Source organism: Centruroides sculpturatus, unplaced genomic scaffold, assembly GCF_000671375.1.
Source record: "Centruroides sculpturatus isolate CEXI.00-Female unplaced genomic scaffold, Cexi_2.0 scaffold516, whole genome shotgun sequence".
Lineage (NCBI taxonomy): Eukaryota > Metazoa > Arthropoda > Arachnida > Scorpiones > Buthidae > Centruroides > Centruroides sculpturatus.
In genome coordinates this window covers 473,530-480,425 of record NW_019384788.1, presented here as the reverse complement: position 1 = coordinate 480,425, position 6,896 = coordinate 473,530, and the positions used below count along the sequence as shown (strand labels likewise).

The following is a 6,896-nucleotide window of genomic DNA, read 5'->3' as shown; positions in this document are numbered from 1 at the left end:
TACATTTTAGGTCAATTGTAATGATTAATGGCTCTAATATTACTAAACGATTTTAAATTTTATTCTTAAGTTCAATTCCTATTTCAGGAGAAAAAAATGACAACTAAATTATGATTACTTTTTATTATCTCTAATAAAACATTGAATTTCAGTTGTTCTTACGAAATAATCTTTAAAATAAGTATTAAAAAACAAAGAAAATTCTCTTAATTCATCTTTTATTTTCATTGTTTGATTACAAAGAACTATACATATATACATAACTAACTTTTTTTTTTCAAAAAATTTTACACCATATATATCCATTTTCTTTTAATAGCAAATTAGCACCATAAATAAGTTCCCACCTATAAAAGTTATACAATTTCAAATAATTATTTTTAAAAATATACATTTGCAATAAATTAATTACAATAATTAGTAAAATGATACATATTTAAATTAAGTTAGTATAAGACAAATCTATCTAAACTGCATCATTATTATTGTCTATTTTCTTTAATGCTGATAATTTTGACTGTTGATGCTCTATGATAATTTTTATTTTAGACTTTTACAAAATTTTCATATTAGATACACAGTTTCATCATCAATCTTTTTATAGCAAAAGTATATTAATTCTTTTAAGTAAAACTCACAATCTCAATTGTATAAATATTTAATTTTTATAAATTAGAAAAATATAATTATAAACATAGATGTTATGAAAATAAAATTATATTTCAATATGTGATTAAACAAATTGGAATGCTTTTCTATAAGAAATCATCTTAAAATAAAAAATTTTCTACGAAAAAAATATTTTCTTGTGTATTGTAATAATTTAATCACAATACAATTCTTCATATTAGAAATAATATAATTATATCTTTTGTAAAATATATTCATCTATAAGAATTTATCTGTAAAATATTTAGTGAGCAAATTCTCATCATCATCATATTAATATATTTATGAGAGATTTCCATTGTTGATCTGAAAGATGATGATGATCAGCCTATGATGACACTGTATTTTATGGCATATAAGAAGACATCCCCTTTCCAGCACAGAATACTTAGGAAAAGTATTTAGTGCATTTAAGCCATCAGCACTTGATTCCAAAACCATTTTTACTGTATTCTAATTAAAAAACAGTAAAATTATTATGCACATTTTTACTTATCAGGGAAAGGTTACTAGTTAAATCTGAAGTACTGTATTTGTATGATAAACAATTCATCAATAATTGTCTCATGTTATTTAGCTTTACTATTTACAATAATTCCACTTTTAAATGCAGTAATTAAAATTTCTAATAATAAATATGTTTAATTAAATAGTAACATTTTTATTCAAGAGTGGTCTGGACAGAGGTTTACCTGTAGCCTTCTGAAGGCCATTTGGGTAATTCATCAGTCTACAGAAGATCACAACTTCATATGTAAGACAGGATGATTTTTTGAGCCTTCTTTTTTTTGGATAGAAGTTGTATCCTATATGCCATAAAATATGGTAGCCATATCTTAAAAAGAAAAAGTTCATGAACAATACTTTTTATTGCAATGACAGGTTTTTAAATTCCAGTGATACTGAATAATTATTGTAATAATCATCTTTCATCCTAAACTGATTTTCAAATAATTGATTTCTTTATTTGAAAGGCTATACAAATTGGAAAATAATAATCATAAAAATGTTAATATTAACTTCAATTAAGAAAATAATAATAATTAAGATTTACAGAAGTATTGAAATTATGAATATATATAATAAAGGAAATGATATTATCATCATATAACATGTCCACTATACATACATGAAGCAGAATGAAACATTTATGATGAGAATTTGCTGTAAACTATCTGCAAAACTTTTATATTTCCTTGGCTTACTTAATTTCTCATTCAATTTATTAACAGCAATCATTAAATTCTTAAGGAAATGTTTTTAAGATATTCTGAACAAATTACATCCTTGCAGTAAAGAATAATGTCATAGAATCAATGAACAGAAAAATTATGATTTTTCTCCTTTGAAGAGATGAATGATCATTTTCATGTTTGATATATGTATGTAGAAAATGTGTGTTTACTGCATTAGAAAATAAGTGCCAATTAGGATATGAAATAATTTTTTAAAATATACTTTGCATTTATAATAATAAATAACAATATTTTTAAAACGTTTCTTTCATCTTTTCAAGAAAATATTTTTCCTGTCAATATTATATGTTCATTACCTGAAAGATGAGTATTTTAATTTTTTTTTTATAAAATTGTTCATGAATCTATATTTATTACTACTTGCATTAAAAAGTATTTTTAATTTTTTGAGAGCAACTAATAAAATAATTTTTTTTGTAATTTATATAATATGAAATAATTTATTTCATAAAGATTTGTTTAAAAACCTAGCACAATACTTTGTATTCTCATAAAAGTTAAAAATTTTAACTTTCACTTCAGCTTTGCACCATTCTATTAATTAATAGTCATCATTAAACAAACAATGTTTTAATGACAAAACGATTTTTATATGCTGAACTTCAATTTGTTTTATAACAAATGAATATCAAAATCACATGCAATATTGTTTAAAGCATTAAGGAGATATAAAATCATATTTAGAACAAATTAAGTTTTTATGAAATTATTATATTTATCACATTCTGCATATAACAGAAAGTAAAATTGCTTAAATTGTTTCTATTTTATATATGTAACTACAATTAATTTCCTGATATGTAAAACAAAAATATTATAACTCACCTAAAAAATATTCTATTTTCATGTTACGAATGTTTTATTTTTAATAAACAAAGTATAAACATTAGACATCCATTAAGCAGATTGCTGTGCAGTAAAGTATAAGCTTACCACTGTCAAGAATCTAAATTTAAATTTAAACCAAATTCTCATAATTTATTAGGAGTGATTTAGATTGAAGCATTATTCCCCATTTCTTATTTAAAATGGTAAGATCCATAGTGGAAAAAAGTCACAATTACAATTAATGTATTCATAGAAACAAATCCATTGTAGCCTTAATTACAGTTGCCAGTTTCATTATAAAGAAGGAAACTGATAACTTTAAATGAAAGCTACAATAAACCAGTTACTAGTAATCCATTACAGATATAACTGAAGGTAACATATTTTATGTCAGAAATTAATTAATTAATACCTATACCAAGGAAATAAAATCAAGATCCAGAAGAAGAAAGACTCATTTTTATGTCTTAAGCTTTGATTACAATTTTGTTTGAATATGTGATTTCTACTATAGTTTATAAGCTATTTCTTTATTTGCTTATATATAGTTATATTATTTATATATATACAAATGTTTTACAAGTTATATTACTCAAGGAGATAAAAATAATACTAATTTTTGACAAATATATTGGTTCGAAAATATTTTGATATGTAAAAATGTTGATATAATTATATGTCAGAATTGTAAGAACGTAGTTAATTTGATAATTACATTCTTACAACTCTGACTTTAACTAATGATTTCTATAAATAAATACACTGATAATTTTAAATATGAATAATAAAAGATAATTCTAAACTATCAATATTTAAAAAATGCACAATAAAAAATACAAACCAATACACAAGAAAATATATAACTGTATTTAGAAATTTTGTTAAAAATAAAAACTTTTGCTAGTTTTTTTTTAATTTACTTACTTTTTATAAATCATTTTAATTTACCATAATTTAGTATCAATATTTCTTTATTCATATATTTACATGACTTTTATATAACAAACATGAATTATTTCCAAAATTTTATCAATTATTGAAATATTTAAAGTTATAATTTATTTTTATATTTATTTAGTTTACACACATATACATCTTAAATTAATTAAGCTCACATTTTTGAATAATAATATAAAATCTTATTTTCAAGGCAAAATTGGCATTTTAACTTTTAAATTTATTGTTTTGCAAACCCAATCACAGCAGTCTATATAAATTTCTAAAAGTTTAATCTATAAAATAAAATTTTTAGTATTATTAAACAGTGTGTAAATTTTTCAGATTTATAAATAACATTGATTCACTATTTATACTGTACTGAACTGTATTTATAAAAAAAATAAACACATGTTAAAAAATAAATCTGTTTCTTACAAGATATTATAAGATTTATATTTTTTAGTAATACACAACATATTATAAAACTTCTTTACAAGAAATTATTAATAAAGAAATTCTATATCTTGTATTAAAAACTATTTTAAATCTGGTACAATTTAGTCAATCATTTTAAACTGTCAATTCCCTTATGATTATTTTAATCAGAACAGTATTTCTTTTAAAAAAATTAAAGATAATTTCAATTATTAATAAAACAACAATTAAAATGCCACACAAATTTTGATAAACTTTTAGTTTATTGGAATTTGATGGTGCTTAACCACTGTTTTACTAAAAACTGAAATCAACTTAATACTTCATTATTATTAAATAAAACTTTATTCTTTTTAAATCTCTTGGAAAGTAACTGTTTACTTTAATCTTATTAGAGAATTTTACCAGATTTAATTGTTATCTTTGAAGTTATCCAAGAAATAACGGTTTATCTTATCACTGTGATTTTGCTTCATGATGTTTGGAAACTTTAAAATTCTGATATCAAATCAATATATCAATGTAATTTTATGCACAAATATATATACAGTATATATATCATTAAAATAATATCATTGAAAACTTTAGAATTTTAATCCTTTCTTATAGGTTACTCCTCTGCTAAAATTAATCATATTCTCAAAATCCTTTATATAATATCCAAAACTGCTTAACGCCTATCCACAAAAATACCAATCTAACATAATTCCTGATATACAAGCTACAAAATTCTTTTTAGTTTTAGTTTATATTTTATAATTTGTTAACAGTTGTTATATTTTCAAGTATAAAGCAATGTAATATAGTTAATTAAAAGACATTATATCAATAAAATCTGGTAAAATTCAAAATTAAGTTAAGTATTTTCTTGGATCAATTCAAAAAATTATTTATACTTCATATTTAATTAAATGTTATAAATTCTCTTATCAATTAATTAATGATGTTTTATTTAGATTAAAATAATAAAATAAATCTATGTGACATTAAATCCAAATGACTATCAAAAAGAAATGCTATTTAAATATATATTTGCCTTCTATCCTCTAATTTCTTATTTTATATATTGTAAGTTAACTTCAAAACAAAGGAGACAAATAAATATAAACATGCTTCCATTTTAAACATTGCAAGAAAAATATATATATATATATTTCGTATTTTTCTTAACTGCTTTTACTATTTAAAATAACTTTATTATAAATGTTAAAAACCTGTATAACCACGTTTAATGTAAAAATCATTTTAAAATAATTATAAAATGAATAGGCATATCCATATTTTCTTTAAATTCTATCCTAACGAAAATCTTTTAAATTCATAATTTAAAAACAATTAATTCATGTATTCAAAAAATAGTGAGTTTTATATACATTATTTCCTTTTATGACAAACTAAAATTTAATATTCTATTTCTAATATAATTAGGCCTACTCTATATTTCATATTTATCATCATGATAATCAATTTATTTTTATATAAATATCTTTTCAATCTAATTAATTAGTGTTTCCTGTGATTATCTCTAACTAAAAGTTTACTAATGTAGTAGTCTTTTTTATTTAATTTTTTTCTATACTATAGCCTGTCTATGGAAAGAATCAACTTGAGAGCAACATCATGTGTGATGTCGCTTCAGTTAAATCAATCGGCACATTCCTTAATGATATCAGCATTTTTTGCTTAATATGTCAGGCAGTGTGTGAATTTTATTTTATTTTCTCTCACTAGATGACAGAACAACTTTTTCATTAATTGTGTTAATCTTTTATAGCATGTATTACCCAAATTAATTCTTTAAATAGACAGACTATAATACACATTAAGAAACTAAACTTTCATTTGCAAAGTGGCAGTTTTGTATTAAAAAATATATAAGCAATAAGCAATGGCAGTAATAATTTATAAACTTATTAATAAATATATTTTTAGTTATTACAATAACTAAATGCCAGAGCATAAAAATTTTCTTGATTTTAACATTTTTAACAATTTGATTTTTATATCATACCATAGACATTAAATATTCTCTTATACAATAACATTCAGTTATCCAAGTGATATTAAAAAACTTTAAATTTTGATTAACCAATGACTGATGAATAACAATAAAGTTTTAAAACAAATTATATAATTGTATGAGTAAATGCTATCATTTACATAAATTATTATATGAAATTGTCAATTTAAGAAAATTTTAATGTAGAAATTCACTTTACATTAAAACTTATAGAATAAAAAATTACTGTTACCATTGAGTGTAATTAAAATGGTTACATTTAATTGCAATTTATAAGTAAATGATGTGAAATTGTGATAGTGGATTTTCTATTTCAATGTACAAGAAATTGTACATTGAAATCAGTATTTTATGCAGTGATTATAGATAGTTCATAAAATAATATGGTTTATGAATTTTTTTAATAAATAATTAAAAAATTTATTTTATACTGATATATATAATTTTAGCTTTCTAAGATTGCAAAACTTATTCATAGCTGTCATAAGTAAATTATAAGCAAAAGATCAAAATGTTTAATATCTTCATGGTCATAGGAACAGGTCTGGGCATGGCCAAACCCTTTTTGCTGCTAATGTTATAAATACAGTTCTAATTTCAAATTACCCACTAGCATGCATCATTGTCAGATCAAACTAATAGGCTTTTCCATAAGAGAAATGTCATAAACAAGGTATTGCTTTCTCCCTTTCTTGAAACACATGCATTCCTACCCAGGGAAATTTAGATATTAGAAAGTTTGCAGATTG

At 21.7% G+C, this 6,896-nt stretch overlaps 1 protein-coding gene across 3 annotated transcripts in view; it reads right to left on the bottom strand.

The window, feature by feature from the left end:
* Positions 1–208: 208 nt before the first annotated feature.
* LOC111629285 (transmembrane protein 42-like) overlaps positions 209–6,896 on the bottom strand; it is an 18,103-nt gene continuing 11,415 nt past the window's right edge. For 2 of the 3 annotated variants that reach the window (XM_023373168.1, XM_023373171.1), the window contains exon 4: positions 209–347. The gene's annotated coding sequence lies outside the window, so the exon portion shown is untranslated. Of the gene's footprint in view, positions 348–3,820; positions 3,986–6,896 lie in introns of those variants that run through there. The other variant, XM_023373170.1, reaches the window with a different exon arrangement.